This window comes from Carettochelys insculpta, chromosome 22 (genome assembly GCF_033958435.1).
Source record: "Carettochelys insculpta isolate YL-2023 chromosome 22, ASM3395843v1, whole genome shotgun sequence".
In the NCBI taxonomy this organism is placed as follows: Eukaryota; Metazoa; Chordata; order Testudines; family Carettochelyidae; genus Carettochelys; species Carettochelys insculpta.
Genome location: NC_134158.1, coordinates 7,827,079 through 7,846,052, shown reverse-complemented (window position 1 = coordinate 7,846,052; position 18,974 = coordinate 7,827,079). Strand labels below are relative to the sequence as shown.

At 50.7% G+C, this 18,974-nt stretch overlaps 1 pseudogene; it reads left to right on the top strand.

The window, feature by feature from the left end:
* Positions 1–559: 559 nt before the first annotated feature.
* On the top strand, positions 560–17,278 carry LOC142024977 (butyrophilin subfamily 1 member A1-like; annotated as a pseudogene).
* Positions 17,279–18,974: the final 1,696 nt, after the last annotated feature.

Below are 18,974 nucleotides of genomic sequence, written 5' to 3'. Positions count from 1 at the left end.
CCAGAGCTGTGGTTGACCAGTATCTGCATTGCTCTGCAGGGGGATAGGGCGGTAACCCCAACTCTGTGCACTGGCTGGGGGGCAGGCCAGAGGGTGTGGCTCAGCAGGACAGAGAGGTGGGGGAGCCCTGGCGAGTAGGAAAGTGGGTGTCGGCACGATCAGCACATGGGGAACATCCCAAGGAGTCTTCTGTGACTGCACCTGTCACACCCTGTTCCTCAAATAACCTCTGGTTTATTTTGCATCAGGGAAGTGGAGTCAATTAACACGACCTCTGAACCAGCAGCTGGTGTAGCAGGATTCGAGCTTATTCTTTACACAGGGCGGAAGTAACAACTGAAGTTCACATCGCAGAGGACAAAGAACCGGCAGAACGGGCTGTGATGAGGCAAACTGCAGAGCGGAGTCTGCTGCGGCCCCGAGGCTGCCAGCTTGCAGCGCTGCAGCTGTGTCAGAGGGATTTGACCTTTGTGCCACAGCCGTCCTGTGAGGTGGATCCAGTCTGCGTCCCAGCCCCTTTTCTGCTTTCGGTTTTGCAGCTGGTGGACGTGCCGTAAGAGGACAGTGATTCCACTACATGTAAAATGCATTAGCTGCATGCAAAGCTCTGGACCAGGCTGGAGTTACCCCCTGTGGCTCCCTCCCTGCTCCAGTGGGATGGACGTTACAGCCTGGGCTGGGGCAGCAGCCCCTGGGAGCAGGAGCTCTGCCTAGACAATAGGGCTGTGGGTGTCAGCGAAGCAAGGAGCCCCGTGGAGAGATTGGAACAGCTCGGCCCCGGCTGCACAGGACTCCACAGGTGGGTAGTCCCAGGCCAGTCACGGGAGCTGAAGCTGTGAAGAGCCTTGCGGCCGGGACTGGGGGCTGAAGTGTTCCTTTTCCCTGGGACCGCGGTGGTGGCTGTAGAAACATCCACACAGATTCCAAGAGTTGCCCGGTCATTGGCCGCTGCCAGGGCACCTTGGGTTTGTGATTCTGCTCCAGTAAATCATAGAATCACAGAACACTGGGACTGGAAGGGACCTCGAGAGGCCATTGAGTCCAGCCCCCAGCCCCAATGGCAGGACCAAGTACTGTCTAAACCATCCCTGACAGACATCTATCCAACCTGTTCTTAAATATCTCCAGTGATGGAGATTCCACAACCTCCCTTGGTTGACAGTCTTTCGCCTCTGGCACAAGTCAGGTGAGATGATCTAATGGTCCCTCTGACCTTAGCCTATGCATACTGGGAATTGCACTAGCAGCAACAAAACTGACCCACAGACCAGGGCTGTAAAAGTCAGAGAACCGAGGTGCTGTTACTGCATCCCACTCACTTGCTGTCGGGTTTGTTATTTCTCCTGTTCTCCAGACCCAGTGATGATCATGGGGAAGGTTCCCTCATTCTTCCCCAGCTCTGCAGTGAGCTCGGCTCTGCCCGGCTACATCGCCTTCTGCCTCGTGCTGCAGCTTCCCAGGCTGGTATCAGGTAGGAGATATTCCAGAATAGCTTATTTTGAAATAATTCTGCCACACACAAATGCATTTTGGCTATTTTGAAATAGAGGATATATGCCCTGTTCCTCTTGCAATGAGGCTTGCCTATTTTGCCTATTTTGAAATAAGCCAGCCACTATTTTGAAATTATTTTGAAATAGCGGTTGCATTATAGAAATGCTAGCAAAGTTATTTCAAAATATCAGCTGTGTAGCCATAGCCTTAGTGATTATCAGCTCTGGGGCTGGGCAGAGGCCCTGTTCCACCAGGAGTGATTATCAGATTTTTTGAGCACTTAAAATAGCAAAAGGAGCTAATGGAGTCTCTTGAGTTTGACTTGTGAACATTGGAGAGGAACAGATTAAACCAGACCAGGAATCCCTAGGGAGCATCTACACCTCCTGGCTAAGACACCTATTTTCACCCACTCTCCTCTTTGGCAGGCAGGGTGGTTTGGCTTTCAGATTTCTGGCTCAGTGAGGTCCTTTCAGTTCAGGGTGACCCCTCATTGGGGATATGTTAAGCACAGATCTGCTCCCTTCTACTCAGACAACAAAGACAACAACATTAGCAACAAATGCCACGACTTCTGCATTCAGGGATTTGTAACCCAACATGAGCCAAAGTTGATCACTTGGAGCTACACAGCTCCTGTCCACCGCACATTTGTGCAGAACTGGTGGGACAGGTAGCTGTCGGGAGAGAGTTCATTCAGACCATGCTTACATCTAGTCATTGTAGTCTTGTAAGTGAGTTCCTAGTATTAGAACAAAAGCCTGGAGTCTTCCGGTGCCTAAGAAGCCCCTGGAATCACAGATAAAGTTGCCCCCACTGTCCAAGATAACAATGTATCCTGGTGCACCAGGAACGGCCTGCTCTGGTAAGGTGAAGCCCCCTGTGGGACAATGACAGTGCAAAACCCATCTTGAGCTCCAGGCAGAGCATCAGGCATTATGAGTGCCGAAGTAAGGGTAGCCTTATACCAGGGAAGGCAGTGTTACCTGGAGGCCTGGCTGCCCACCCAACAGCCACTGTTATCAGGCCGCCTTGACAGTGCTTTAAACTGCGCCATGGCTGAACAGAGACCTGGGGTGATGGGTTACCACGACATGACCTGCTGACCAAGAGGGCAAACCTTTAGAGAGGGATTTGAAAGACTTTGAAACCTATCTGAGGATCCCATGTGCCAACTGAGACTCCTTTAAGACAGTGTAACATGTTCAGACTCTTGGTTGGTTTATGGCAACCATTCGCTGTTCAGCGTTCTCTGCTTTGGAAGAGTTGCATACATATGTAGATATATGCAGATCATAGAGCCACAAGGGAACTTGCAAGTTCATCGAGTCCAGTCCCCTGCACTCAAAGCAGGTTCCCTGGCACATTCTATGTTTTTTTAAATCTAACCTGCCCCGGCCCCTTGAAAGGCCCCTTCAAGGATTGAGCCCACAACCCTGGATTGACAAGGCCAACGCTCTAACCGCTGAGCTCCCCCATGGGTGGGCACTAGGAGCCACTGCTACATGGTGTTCCCACCCCATGAGAGAAGGCAAAGTGCAGGTGCTGGTCTTTGGTCAGGGCTTCTGGGAAAACCACAGTGAATTGGGGGCTGGAAGTCCCCGTGCAGAGGGAGAGGGCTGCATGTCCTTGTTCAGAGAGAAGTGAAAGCTGAAGGCCTGAAGCCAAAAGGGATGTTTTTGAGCAGATCATAGAGGAGGGCAGAGGTGAAGTTACCCCAGGCCTGTGACTCTCTGCACTCACAGACATTCCTAGGGCACTGCATGGGGTAGGATGCTCACTGCTAATGCAGGGTGCTCTCTGACGGCATGCGTCACGGCTGAGTTAACGCCCCCAGCCTCTAGCTGATTTAATTCCCATTATCCCTTGTCCATTTCACAGCGCAGTTCATGGTGATTGGACCTGATCTCCCGGTCGTTGCCTCCCTTGGTGGGGAGGCCGTCCTATCCTGCCACCTCTCCCCCAGGATGAGCGCTGAGAACATGGAGGTGAGATGGTTCCGAGTCAAGTACTCGGAAGTTGTGCACCTGTTCCGTGCTGGGCAGGATCGGTACGGAGAGCAGATGCCAGAATATCGAGGGAGAACTGAGCTCTTAAAAGACGATATCACCAGTGGGAGCGTTTCCCTGAGAATACGTGATATCCAACCCTCCGACGATGGGCAGTACACATGTCTTTTCGAGTCCAGCGTCTCTTATGAAGAAGCTTTATTGGAACTGGAGGTGGCAGGTCCGTAACTTGTTCTGGTACTTTGATATCTTCAGCGCGGTCCTAAGTGGAGTCAGATGCTTCGTTGTGAGATGACGTTAGATTTTTTCTCATGACAAGAGGGGCAATAGCTCTGCTCTGGTTAAGATTTAGTCTAATTTGCTGTTTAACGGCTGTTTATTTCTTCTGAAGGTTTGGGCTCTGTTCCTGTCATCTCTATGGAGGGACATCAGGATGGAGGGGTCCAAGTTGTGTGCCAGTCATCCGGATGGTACCCAGAGCCTGAAGCTCAGTGGAGAGATCACCAGGGACAGATTTTACCAACGGCCTCTAAAGAAACAACCCCAAAGGCTGGTGGCCTGTTTCAAACAGAGATTGCCATTGTTCTGACAGATGAATCCAACCAGAAAGTGTCCTGCTGCGTCAGGAACCCCCGACTCACCCAGGAGAGAGCATCAGCAATTTCTATAGCAGGTCAGTGCCCTGATTAAGTTGGCATGGGCCAGCTGAGGATGTCTAATTACAATGTAGATGTAACCTTTGACCTCAGTAGTTGCTTAGCACTTTCATAATAGCTCAATGCCCAGCTGTGAATGGTTGGACAACCCCCTCCCCTAGGATGCCATCTGCTGTGCTGGGATGCCTCTGAGTTGGACTATGCCGCCAGCCTGGGTCCCCTTTACCTGGTCATACACCTCCCCCAGCCAAGCACATAGACAGGGCCTCACCCAGCTACAGGACGATACAGGCTCTGAGATCAGCTCCAGGACAGGTCAGCTTAAGGGACTTGTCCCAGGCCCTGATGTTCACCTCCCTTTGAGCACAAACCCAAAATTACATGAGACTCACCTCCTGCCTCCCTGTGGAGGAAGGTATGCACAGCATCCTGCCCCCCATGAGAAATTACATCATCTGGGTTATACTGTAAGCAAGAAACATGTTTAACAGCTACAAAAGGTGGATTTTAAGAGGTTAAAGAGGTAGCAACCGGAACAGCACCCACTGCTAAGAAAATAAAACAAAGCCCACAATCTAAGAGAGATTTACTAAAGAAATTGCTTACAAATAGCAATTCCTCCTCCTAAACAGACATAGGCCTAAGGTGGATTTTTTTTTTCATGGGCCAGATAGGTTTCTAGCCTGGGTCAAGCAGCTCTTCTTTTCCATGCTCTTGTTTCCAGGTATTTTTCAGTGTCTCTTTGGATGCATCTCCACTGCATTCCTCCTGCGAAAGAGGCATGCAAATGAGGGAAATCAAAACTGCAAATGAGGTGCATATTTGCATATTTGATACCTCATTTGCGTATTCTTCTTTCCAAGAGCTTCTTTGGAAAGAAGAAAGCCAGCGTAGATGCACCTCTTTCGAAAGTAAACCCTATCTTCAAAAGAATCCGTCTTTCCTTTATTTAATGGGAAGAAGGATTCTTTTGAAGATGGGGTTTACTTTTGAAAGAGCGGCATCTACACTGGTGTTCTTCTTTCAAAAGAAGCTCTTTCAAAATAAGAATATGCAAATGAGGTGCCAAATATGCAAATATGCACCCATTTGCATTTTTAATTTCCCTGATTTGCATAACTCTTTCAAAAGAGGGATGCAAGTGTAGATGCACCCTTTGTCTGAGGAAGTGGGGGTGAAGCAAGCTGAAGCCCTCGATTGTTTTCCTCCCTCACTTTATACAGGTTGAACCTCTGTTGTCCAGCACCCTTGGGACCTGACCGGTGCCAAACAAGAGAATTTGCTGGACCAGGGGAGGTCAATGTGGTCTATCAGCATTACCAACCCTTCCACTGCTCATTGGGCTCTGGACAGTTAGGGGTAAATTACAGCTAAACTATACCACGGAATGCTGAGAGCCAGGACTGGTGGCTGGAAACAAACTTGATGGGACCACAGAAAACTTGGCCACACCCATGATAAGCAGATGTCTGGCTAACTAAATGAATGCTGTATTAGTGACGTTGCTGGATGAAAGAGTTCAAGCTTAGAGAGGTTCAACCCTTACAGGACTTCTATATGGTGGGAATCCTTTGTTTGACTTCCCACTATTCCCAGTGGAAAAGTTCAGCTCTCCAAAAAGGAGGTTAGTATAAGGTGACCAGATCACCTGACTCTGTAACATTGCATTTTCCATGAGTCAGTGGCAGTATGGAGTGTCCACTGGAGGGCCAGGCCTTTTGACATAACCATAACCCTATCATAGCCTTTCCAACGATACCTTGCTTGATTCAACTTGCATGATGTATATCTCCATTACATCTTATTCATATCGGGTGCGTCTACACTAGCCGGCTACTTCAAAGTAGCCAGCACAATGTCGAAATAGCACATATCACGTCTACACGCGCCATGTGCTATTTTGACGCTGAAATTGACATTAGGCAGTGAGACATTGAAATCGCTATTCCTACCCGAAGATGGGAATAGCGCCCTACTTTGACGTTGAACATCGAAGTAGGGCATGTGTAAACAATCCACGTCCCGCTACATCGAAATAGTGGGGTCCTCCATGGCAGCCATCAGCTGAGGGGTTGAGAGATGCTCTGTCCAGCCCCTGTGGGGCTCTGTGGTCACTGTGTGCAGCAGCCCTTAGCCCAGGGCTTCTGGCTGCTGCTGCTGCTGCTGCTGCTGCTGCAACTGGGGGGTCCATGCTGCGTGCACAGGGTCTGCAACTGGTTGTTGGCTCTGCGGACCTCATGCTGTGCAGGCCGAGCGTGTCTGAGAGGGGCCCTTTAAGGGAGCGGCTTGCTGTTGCCCCAGAAGGGCTAGTCCAGCCTGTGACCCCTTCTGCAGGCTTTGCTGGCCCCTTATTTCTACGGGGAGCGCTTGTGTGTGTGGACGCTCTGCGTTTCCTTCTGGGGCGGCTCCTTTCGACGTTCCCCGTCGCTACTTCGATGTCGAACGTTGACGGCACCAGCCCCGGAGGACATGTAGAGGATACGTGTCGAAGTAGCCTATTTCGATGTTCTTACTTCGAAATAGGCTACTCCGATGTAGCGTGCTAGTGTAGACGTAGCCATCACGAGTGCATTTGCATACAGAATATGGACTCTAGGCTCAAGTTTGGATTGTATTAAAATCCTGCCTTAACCTATTTTGAGCACAGGAGGTTCAGGGGTGTCAGGCAGCTTGTTACAACCCTCTGACTCTGAGGGCCAATCTGCGTTGGCTGCAGCTCAGGGATCAGTTAGAGCAGTCGAAGGATGTCCTGAATTTATACCAGTCAGGGGACGGGCATAACATTGTAAAGATCCATCCTACCCACTTCCTGCCACCTCCCATTAATAAACCATATTCAGTGAGGAGGCTAAAGCCTGGACTTTCGTGGCTTACAGCACAGAGGGGCCACCTGTTCCTCTGTGTTTCCCTGAGAGGTTCTGTTAGCCAGTCATAGCTCACCACAGTCACAGTGTCCTGCCGTCATTCTCTCTGGGCTTGCTCTGAAGTCAATGGCCCCTTCTCTTGCAGAGCTGTTTTTCCCACATGTCAATCGCTGGATGGTGTCTATGTGGGTGATCCTGACTGTCTTGGCTGTTCTCACCCCCCTGGCCAGTTATTACTTCTGGAGGCAGCACAGAGTGAAAGGTGAAGTAACACAAGTGGGAAATGTGAAGTGGGGTGAGAGATAAAAATGAAAAACAAAAGTAAAGAGACTGGGATTAAGGGGTTCGGAAGAGTTCCAGGCAATGGGAGGAGGGAGGAAGTGAATGAGGGCTTCATATTTGAACAGAGAAGGCTTCAGTCCTTCAAAGATCACTAATAGATCCCAACTGAATGTAATTCTGAACAATTCCATGGGGCTCAGCACTACTTACAGGGAAACACCTGCAAAAAGTCTCAGGAGGTAGCTATGTTCATCGGTAACTTTAAAAACAAAGGCAAGTCCTGTGGCACCTTTGGGACTAACAAATTCATTAGGACATGAGCATTTGTGGACAAAATCCACATCCTCAGATGAGCTGGAGTGGAAATTACAGAATCCAGGACATAGGATAGGTTACAAGGGTTATTTTCTCCAAAGTATCTCTGAGTTATACACATTCGTGTTCATCCCCTATTTTCATAAAGCCCGGGGGGTCTGGTAAACCCCATCCGTGCAGGCCCTGGGAGGAGCTGTTCCCAGCTCTCACTAGGATCAGGGGACAGGAATTCCATGGTTAGGAATTGTCCTAGAATGGCGTCAATGAGCCCACGTCCCTTAGCCAGCTCAGGCAGTGCCCTGTCCTCATCATTCACCTCCCTCCCCATCCCCACAGTCAGCAGCCTGGGCTGTTCATGGGATGTGCACAGAGGGGAGCAAACAGGGAACTGCAATCAACACAAGAAATCTTCTCTCCCCCACCACCACAACCAGAACAGACACGAGTGTCACAGGGCCAGGAAGCCGGGGTGTGCACCCCCTGGTGGTGAGGGTCAATGGGAGAGAGAAGTGAGGAATAGTCAATGCAGGGATATGGAGACTGATGGTCCCATGTGTCTTGTCTGTCCATGTGTCCTCCTCGGTTCCATAGCGACAACACAATTACACAAGTATCAGGAACCGCACCACAAACCTGCCAGTGAAATCTGCCTTCTCTCCCTTGCTCCCTCTAGAGACTCTGCAGTCTGAAAGGAAGAGCAAGAAAGGTCAGTGTCTGGGGCCAGCTCGTTAGTTGGCAGGCGAGTTAATTAATTGACGGGTGGGACAATTCCCCAAGGGGCGCAGGGGATTCTCCAGCACTGCCAGCTTGGAAATCAACAACAGATGTTTTTCTACGAAATTCTCCCTGTGAGCTATTGCTGGGCGGCCCAAGGGCTTGTGTTACACCAGGATCAGACCTGGGGCTCCCAATGGTCCCTTCTGGCCTTGGAGTCTGTGCACTGAGAAATCACCTCTCGCGCTTTCCTCCCCAGAGACCCTGCTGTCTGAATGGAAACAGGAGAAAGGTCAGTGTCTGGGCCTGTTACAGAACTAACATTAGCCCCATAACATGGGGCAGAGCGAAATCTCACGTACCCTCTCCTCTCCCCTTAGAGAGCCTGCAGTCGGAGATAAAGAAGCAGAAAGGTCAGTGGCTGGGACCAATGGGGTGGGCTGAAGGTTCATGTCACGTCAGTTGAGTCAGCTCCGTCAATTTCTGCGTTGAGACAATAAACAAGAGCAAACATGACCCCACCTGTCTCCTTTCCTCCCCTGCAACCCTCGTCTGTCCTTCTCCACCTGCTCCCAAACCCATCGTGTGTCACTTTTCCTCCTCCTCCTCCGGCTCTCAGCTGACTTTCTCACCAGCCTCCCCTCCTCCCACCCTCCCCTCTCCAAACCAACACACACCAGAGGCTGCCCCACAAGGGCTGTCCCACCCCAGGGTCCCAGGCCCTGCCCCACTCAGCTTGGGTTTTACTCCTTCAAAACAAGATGGTTTTTACCTCCGTTCAGCGCATCAGCCGTGGCCTTGACACTGAGCTGGCCTCTTCTGCAGGAGTCCGGCCCCTGCGCCACAGGCTGTCTGCCTGACCATCAAATTCAGGAGGGAATTAGCGCTGAATCAGTCCCCTTTCCCCTGCCACTGCGGGTGGGTACTGGGTTGCTGACCCCTGCTGTGGGCACCAGACCCCACCTCCTTTGTTCATCTCAGGGGACAGTGTTTGGGGAAGAGGTGGGATGCAGGGGAGCAAGGGAGGGAGAGAAGTGGAGGGCAGGGCCTGGGGCAGAGGGGAGTCACATGGGGTGATCACATGGGCAGGGGCCAAGGTGCCTCCCCTCACCATTCGCCCCTGCACAAAACACGAATGGGGCTCTTCCCTCTGGGCCAGGTGTCCTGCAGTTGTCGTCCTGCACTTTGTGAGGCTTGGGCCGGCTGCTGGGAGCACAGAGTGCCGTGGGAGGCCTGGGGTCTGGGACCTGCTCGAAGTGTCTCTTTTGGGCGGGGACATGGGGTTATTCCCCTGCCAGGAGAAAAACACATGGTCCCATCTCCTGGCTGGGGGAACCACTCTACGATCTTGGCCCAGGTGGGGGTTGGGGAGAGCTGACAAAACTGCCCTGTGTTTTGGATATACAGTGTTGGCCACCCCAATAACCCTCCATCAGCCCAGCCGCTCCGGGCAGAAATTTTGGCATTGTCTGTGACTCAGCCTGCCTTTGGGCCCACGTGTCTTGACCTCATCCCAGTCTCCCTGCTGCTGCTTGTCTATCCTGTGTCCTAGGCAGAGCCTCTTGTGTCTGTCCTGATCACCCAGGTTCAGCCTCATCATCTCCCCACTCCACTGCTGTGATCTCCTTCCCAGCCTTAAAGCCACCCACTTTGTCCCCTTACAACCATCCCAAACACTGCTGGGGGACTGAACTTTCAGGGGCTTCTCCCTCCTATCACATCCAACTCACACCCCTCAGTGTCCCTCCTCGGACAGCCCCCAGAGCCCCACTGCAGCACCAGCTCTTTATCTTTGCTTTTAGGCCCCTCACCAGTCAGCCCCAGTCTGTCTGTCAGATTCACCACTGAGCAATCAGAGCCACTTTCCTCCTGCCAGCAATGGCGGCCTGCAGGGCTGATTCTAGGGGTGGCCCTTACAGCTGTCACCGTCGGGACCACTTACAGGGTGCCATATGCCACTGGGCTTTATTTGTATTCTCCTGGCAGCCTGGATAAGGTGACCAGAGAGTAAATGTGAAACCTCAGGACAGTTTTCAGGGGAAGAGGTGGAGGTTTAGCTACGTAGATGACACATAGCCCTTTACATTGGGATGTTCCTGACAGCTATGGAACATGTAGGCAACAGAATCAGGGTCAGAGCAAGAGATTGTGCTGCAGGGAGGCAGAGAAACGGTCAGTACTGGGAACAGCCCTCGGGAAGGGGCAGGGGCGTTCGGGAACATCCTGCGTGCGCTGAGGGAGAAACGAGACTGAGCAGCGAGAGGTGCCCGGAAGATAACTGGGGCGAGCGGTATACGGAGAGGGGCAGGAAGGAAGTCAGACTGGAAGGGATCTGGGACCGTTGGAGTCACAAGCGTTGAGTGCAGGCTGGGTCACCTGTGTTACGGCACAAAAGGGAGAGGGGGCAGTACAGTCGTTCGCGGGGAGGGGCAGTGAGCAATTTTGGATCGTGCCATAAATATGTGCAGGATCAGGCCCCAAGACTGTAAACCCTTTGAAATAGAGTCTGTCTTCTTATGGACTGGGCGGCCGGTGCACAAGTCCTAGCACAGGGGAATGCAGCCCTGAGTGTGAATGTACCCCTGGATGAGCGCCGGGGGGGCCTGTCCTTGGGTCTGAGCACATGAGACCTAGTGCCGTGAGACCCAGCCCTCAATGTGTGTGTAGAGGACATAGCGCCCTGGGGTCCAGCTTTGTGTGTGACCTCTGGATGCAACTGGAATGCAAATAGTCCCGGGATACAGCGGTGGGACATCAGGCAGAGCTTAAAGGTGTCTGTGTTTGTTCAGAGGATGGGGGTTGAAGAGGGGCAGGTGGGGATGGTTTCAGGGATGTAAATGGTAGGGACAGAGAGTAACAAAGGGGAGCCAGGAAGCCCTGCTCACTGGTCCAGGTTAACCTTTGCAGTATCTGAGGTGTATCACATTGCACACATCACAGCTGGGGCAGGACATCTGGAGTCGTCGTCCCCATAACACGCTGGCTCCTGTGCCATGCTCAGCTTAGCATCCAATGAACAGATCTTGGCTGTGTCTACACATGCCGGCTTCTTCGAAGTAGCGGCGCCAACTTTGAAATAGTGCCCGTCACGGCTATACGTGTTGGGCGCTATTTCGAAGTTGAAATCGACATTAGGCGGCGAGACGTCGAAGTCGCTAACCCCATGAGGGGATGGGAATAGCGCCCTACTTCGACGTTCAACGTCGAAGTAGGGAACGTGTAGACGATCCGCATCCTGCAACATCGAAATAGCCGGGTCCTCCATGGTGGCCATCAGCTGGGGGGTTGAGAGACGTTCTCTCTCCAGCCCCTGCGGGGCTCTATGGTCACCGTGTGCAGCAGCCCTTAGCCCAGGGCTTCTGGCTGCTGCTGCTGCAGCTGGGGATCCATGCTGCATGCACAGGGTCTGCAACTAGTTTTCAGCTCTGTGTATCTTGTGCTGTTTAGTGAAAGTGTGTATGGGAGGGGCCCTTCAAGGGAGCGACTTGCTGTTGAGTCCGCCCTGTGACCCTGTCTGCAGCTGTGCCTGGCACCCTTATTTCGATGTGTGCTACTTTGGCGTGTAGACGTTCCCTCGCAGGGCCTATTTCGATGTGGTGCTGCACAACGTCGATGTTGAACATCAACGTTGCCAGCCCTGGAGGACGTGTAGACGTTATTCATCGAAATAGCCTATTTTGATGTCGCCACATCGAAATAAGGTACTTCGATGTAGGGTTCACGTGTAGATGTAGCCCTTGTAAAACATTTGTATCACCAGGGATGGAGATGTTGCCTTTAGCCTGGCTATTTTGCGTTAAGTTTGTGGGACTGATCTAACTCACTATGTCTTTTACTTTCCAGTGGACTATGAGGCAGTGAAAGGTATGTGCTGTTTTAATAGTTTTGATGATGCTTTAAATGGGAAAAAGACCACTCAGAGCGGTGTGTGCAAAGAAAAGTTAGTGTGAAAAGTTTACTGTGTTTATAACCTTCCTGCTGGGCAGAGCAGCATCAGCTTGGCCATATTGAATATCCAGGGGTTCTTTTCCATGCATCCAAGAGAGAACTGGCTCAAATCTCCACCCCGTGACCTGGGAAATTCACATGCCACCTCTGGGCACCTCTGAGACGCAGTATTTCCCCACTTGCAGGTACAGAGTCTGAGTATGAAAAAGACCCTTTCAATAAAAGTGAGGGAAGTAAATTACCATTGGTGACGAGGTCATATAAACCTTCTTGAGCTGTTCTCTGGTCTGCTTTCTTTGACTTCTGCTGCACATTGCGCAGATGTCGTCAGAGAACTATCCACAATGGCTATGTTTACACTTACCTGAACTGCCGGCAGCAGTGTGAAATGGTCTCAAAACTGCAAATGAAAGCTCATACTCATACTTGGAAAATACCAGGAATCCGCACTGTGTGCAGCAACAGTCAAAAAAAGCAGACTGGAGAACATCTCAAGAAGTTTCATATGACCCTGTCGCAAATGGCGCCATCCTGCACACAGTGACCAGAGCATGGGGGAAGAACCAGAACCCTTGCCATTACTGGTCCCATTGTCCCCCTGTCCTAGTGCCTGGTCCATGCAACCTCTATTTTGAAATAATTTTAAAATAGAGGTTGGCTTGTTTCAAAACAGGTAAACCTGAATGGATGAGGAATAGCAATTTTGAAACAGGTGATGTTAAGACAGAACAGAGCCTATTTCAAAAAAAAGTCATAGTGTGTTCAATGGCTGTAGTTCGAAATAAGCTCTATGTGTGTAGATGCTGAGTGCTAGTTTGAAATACGTTTTTCTGTGGAGCAGTGTTATTTTGAAATAAGTTCTTCCGGAATAGCTTATTTTGGAATAAGGCTGCTGCGTAGACATAGCCTCATTGATTGCTGAGGGGAGGGTTTCATAAAGCAGAAGCCATAACTGCTGATTGGGAGCTCAGTCCTGCTGTCTGTATTCAGGCTAAATTCCCACTGAAGTCAAGATAAAGTGGGTTTGGAACAGGGAACTTTTGTTATTAAGAATCTCTCCTATTGGTTCATTTATGATCTTTTTTTCTCCCCTTTTCTCCTCTTTCATTCCCATCAATCCTCTGGCAGAACTGGGTAAGTTCCATTTCTGGTCTGTTTTTCACAGTTTGTTTCTTGCCAAGTCTGAATTTCATTTGTATAAATTCAAATGTCTTATTATTTCAGGACTTACCAGAGCCCGAGGCTATGCAGGTAGCTAATGCTGATACCACCCCAGTCATTCTCAGTCCCTTTCCCTGGGGTTTTCTGTCCCTGCACAGTCCCCTTACAGCTGTCATGATAGTTAAGGGGTAGGGCAAAACATCCTGCCTGAAACTTTGATATTCACTGACTTCCTCTGAGACCTTCTGGGGGGAGACAGCAGAGCTGTTACCAATAGACAATCGATTAACTGCTCTTCAGAAGTATAAACACTTCACATCATAGAACTGGAAGGGACCTCAAGAGGTCACCCAGCCCAGTCCCCTGCACTGACAGCAGGACCATCCCAGACAGATGTTTATTTTAATCTAATCTGCCCCAGGCCCTTGAAAGGGCTGAATTCACAACCCTGGGTTTACAAGTCCATCACTGTAAGCACTTAGCTATCGCCCTCCCTAACAGCTGGAGACCCTGGTGGTAGACTGGGGGTAGACTCAAACCTGGGACCTCTGTAGATTAGTTCATCATCCTGTAGCAAATGAACTCCCTCTGTTGCTACATTGTGCCTTCCAGTTAATAAACTGTTAAGCTGGTGATTAATAGAGCTGGTGGCTCTAGAAGGGCCGTTGGAGTGAGGAACAAGGAATTCAAACCACCTCTTCCCACATTTAGGGCTTGTCAGTGTGGGAATAGCCCAGAGTAGCCAGGGTGGAACAGCTGTTCTGCAACTTAATAACGAGGGTGTGTATTTAAAGCTGTTCTCTGTGTGAGCACTGTCATTCTGCGCTTGTATTTTTGCCATGTGGGTTGACCCAAACCCGACGGGCAGTCACAGCAAGGAACGAGGGAGTCCTCACAGCCAGCCCGAGCTGACTAGCTGTTCTGCACTGGCTACGTGGGGCTTTTCCCCTTGTAGACAAACCGCTGAAGTTACTTTCCAGGGGGAAAGGAGAAGCATCCTCTCCCTTCTGCTGGCCTGTACGCAGAGGGAGCTGGACATGGGCTCACGCTCAGTTATGTTCTGCAGTCAGGAGAACTTCACGCCCAGATGCCCCAGGGCAATCTGCAAAGCCCAGGCCACGTTTTTGATTCTCATCACGGAACTGTGAACAAACTAAGAGACCAGGAGTTTGTATCTCGTGTTGGGCAAAATCCACCATAGCTCCTATCAGGGGCAATGCATGGGGGTCATGAAGGGTCATGTGCCCCCCAAGGAGCAAGGAGTCAGCAGCCGATGGTCAGATCTGTCCCATCCTATGGACACTTCGCCCAGTCACATCAGGCCCCATGCTTTGGGGGGCCACGTGGGGCCCAGGGACATCAAAGAATTTCATATCTGGGTAAGGTACCAATTTGGGTGGAGGGTTCCCATGGCAATAGTTCATCCAATAATCAGAAGTGAAAGGGAAACTCATTTGCCTAGTATCAAAGAGGTGGCCGTGTTAGTCTGTAGCTTGGAGAACAACAAGAAGTCCGGTGGCACCTTATAGACTAACAGATATTTTGGAGCATCAGCTTTCGTGGGCGAAGACCCGCTGCATCAGACGCATGAGTTCCTCATTTGTCCAGCTCTCTGGAAGAAAAGGAGTGTTGCCCCTTTATGGCGGTGAAAGGAGAGTCAGGATGACTAGAAAGGTCAGGAAAGAAGTTTTTGTCCTACCGTGATTAAAATGTGTGTTTTAGGTGAGGGCGGTCTATTGACTAATTCGTTTAAAGACAATGTCTGAAGATCAAATCATTTAAGGCTAATGCTGAAAACTCACGTTGTGCATCGAAATCTCTGTGAAAGGATTTATCAGAGATGAAATTTGATAGCGGTTTGAGCAGTGGCCTGCTAAACTTGGGGTTGTGAGCTCAATTCTGAGGAAGCCCATTTAGGGATTGGGGCAAATAGACATCAGGGATGGTGCTTGGACCTGCCAGGAGGGCAGGGGACTGGGCTTGATGACGTCCCAAGGTCCCTTCCAGTTCTAGGAGATGTGTATCTCCAATTATAATCTTCAGGCACAAACTAAGGAAACGATCAAAGCAAATTTTAAGCCAAGGTGCTGTACACTTAGCAACGCACAACTGCTCAGTGCATTCGGGGTTGGCACATGCCTGTGAAATGGTTTAACCAACACGTAGTGACTCTCACAGGTTTGATGTTAAGCTAATATGTCTGGCAAACTTTTCACTCTCGTGTTAACACATCGACTTGGGGGCAGAGTCACCAGACTCCAGGCACCAACGGCCGCTGTGGGAGCCTTTAGGAATGGTCCCAACAGGGACGGGAAGCGGGGCTGTGTTGAGCACTCAGACCTGGGGTGGCTTTGCCTCCCTTTGCCTCCCACACCTGCCACCCATGGTCCCGGGTCCTGCCCTTCTCACGCTCCTCAGCCTTCCTAGCACACAGCCCCACCATCCCCAACATTCCCACCTCTGGCTGCCCGGCTCCCTGGCCCCTACCCCTACCCTCTGCCCCATGACTCCACTCTCCTCACTCCCCACAGCCACACCCCGCTTTTCTCATGCCCTCTTCCTTTCACCCCCTGCCCTGGCACACATGCCTCCCCCTTCCCTCCTTTTATCTGCCCCATCCTTTCCCCCTTCTGTGCCCCAGCACCTGCCCCTCCCCCTCTACTGGGTCACCTGCCCCCTTCCCACCCCCACCTCACTCCTCCTGCCTTTCCTTCATGGTCTCCTCACAGGCAGAGCCCCGACTCCCCCGAGGTGACAACCCCCCCCACCCACTCTAGCAATTAACAGGGAATCGGGTTCATTTCCTTCTGACCCCCGGGACCAGCCCCTGCCCCCGCACTGACTCTGTGACTCTCCCCAGTGGACGTGACTCTGGATCCAGACACGGCTCATCCCAACCTCGTCCTGTCTGAGGGTGGGAAACGTGTGCAAGACGGAGGCAAGCGCCAGGATCTGCCCGACAAGCCTGAGAGATTTGATACCTGTCCCTGCGTGCTGGGCGCTGAGGGGTTCCCGGGCGGGAGGCGTTACTGGGAGGTGGAGGTGGGAGAAATGACTGACTGGGTTCTGGGGGTGTGTAGGGAATCTGTGAGCAGGAAGGGGGAGGTCACATACAAACCTGAGGCTGGATACTGGGTTTTGTGCCTGTATTATGGGGCACACAAGGCCTACACCTCCCCGCCGACCCCCGTTCCTGTCAGTATCAAGCCCAGGCGGGTGGGGGTTTTCCTGGACTACGAGGCGGGCGAGGTCTCATTTTACAATGTGACTGACAGGTCCCATCTCTTCACTTTCACCGACACCTTCTCCGGGCCCCTCCGCCCTTATTTCTGTCCTGCTCGCAATGTTTGGGGTACAAGTGCCGCCTCTCTGATAATCCGCCCAGTCCCAGTGTAGGCTGCTGGGAATCTCTGTCCCTCACAGTGACCTTGCAGCATAGACTGGCCACTGCCGGTGCCGCTGCTGTTCCTCCTGCTCAAGGGGGGGCCAATTACTGCAGGTACCTGGACATTTTGTGCTGACCACATGCCGCCAGTTTCCCTTTGTAACTGGCAGTTCCAGTTGAAAACTGGACACTTGCCAGTCCCAGTCCAGACTGGGTGAATGGGACCCACTTGCTGATAAGGGCCCAGACAGATTTCCCCCCGACATACCCCCTGCCTCTGTGTTTGCTCCACCCCTGGCACAGGGCGATGCTGGTGAGAAATACTGCCAGGGAGCCAGCGGGTTTTTTCTGCCTTTAACTTTTCCCCTTCCCCTGCCCACGAGGTGGCAGATGCTGAAGGACAGGGATCATTCACTCCTCTCAGGAGTTTCTAGCCCTGTGAAATAAATGTACCGAAATTGAAATTCTCTGAGTGGCATCATTTGTACTTCAGTGGTGGAGTTTCAAGAAATCCAAAATATTGATCTTAACAATATAAACTATGAAATTCTCAGGCCGGTTGCTCAATTACAATGTCTAACGTGTCATAAACATCACAAAGACACATGTGCCAGATAATAGGTGCTCTCTGTCTGTCTGTCTGTCTGTCTGTCTTTTATGATCTTGATGGGTTCCCCTCGAAGGCCAGGCACATACACCCATCTCCTGTATCACACCTTTGAAAATTAATAAGTTAAAATGATAATTAAAAATATATTTAAGTTAATAAAATCATAGAATCCTAGGGCTGGAAGGGAGCTCAGGAGACCACTGAGTCCAGCCCCCTGCCCAAAGCAGGATCAACCCCAACTAAGTCATCTGCTCCAGGGCTTTGTCAAGCTGGGACTTAAAAACCTCCAAGGATGGAGATTCCACCACATCTCTCGGTAACGCATTCCAGTGCTTCACCACCCTCCTGGTGAAACCCATTCAACGTTATCTCTGAATTTCTGGCGGCACTAATTTATGTGATTTTTAACTTTCAAGTTACATATAAACACAAATCAAGATCCGATGCTGCCTGTCTTGTTCTCACATCAAATAACAATATCTGGTCCCCAACCTCAAACGCTGTCTTCCTGTTCACAGAAATATTATTTGCAGCCAATTTCCTGTCATTGTCCATTGTTGATTCAAATGTACCAATGGGCTTTTCTTGCTCTTTGCTGTAACAACACAGCAAATGTTGTTTGGTAAAAATAATAGAGAAGGAGCTGTATTCCTCTAACGACCCATCTTTATTGTAATGAAGATTCTGACACGAAATGAGACATAACATGAAATCTAGTGAAGCTTTATTGGGAAAACTTTCTTCTTGTCATTAACCAATCGAAGAGGTGTCAATTTGGTTGTCATGTGGGGCTTAAAGTACAAAGAAAATAAAATTGTCCCAGTAAATTCATCACAATTCCTCTGCATTCTGTCCACCACCTTCTGGAATGCACTGTAAAAATAACAGGAAGTTCTGCGGCACCTTATAGACTAACAGATTTATTGGAGTACCCTATCGACAGGCAGTTATGCCTCAAATTTTTGCCTGAGTCCACACTAGAAAGTTTTGTCAACAGAAGGGCCCGTTCTGTCGACACAATCAGGGCCCACTTAAAGCATTCTGTCAACAAAGTCTCGACAGACCTCTGCATTTTCATCGACAGTATTATCCCTCAAAAATTTGAGGGAGACATAACAAATCTGTGGACAAAGTACTGTCAACAGAAGTGCAATGTAGACGCTTTGCAGAGCTGCCATTCCACTCTCTGGCACCAGAGGGCAGTGCAGTCCGGCAGTTTTCTGCCAACAGAGCAAGTTGTACCTAGATGCAATCTGGCAACAAAGGTTCTGTCGAGATTTTCCTGTCAACAGTAACTTCTGTGGACAGATGCTCGCAGTGTAGACGTAGCCTTTGAGGGATAATACTGTCGAGGCAAATGCAGACTTGTGTTGAGCATCTGTAGACAGAACGCTACAGCCGCATAGAGGCTCCCTGTGTTGTGTCGACAGAAAAGGGATCCTCTGTCGACAAAACTCTCTAGCTTAGACCCAGCCAAACTGCCTGGCAGCTCACCAGCACAGCCCTGGCCCTCATTCTCGAAGAGGTGCTAAATGA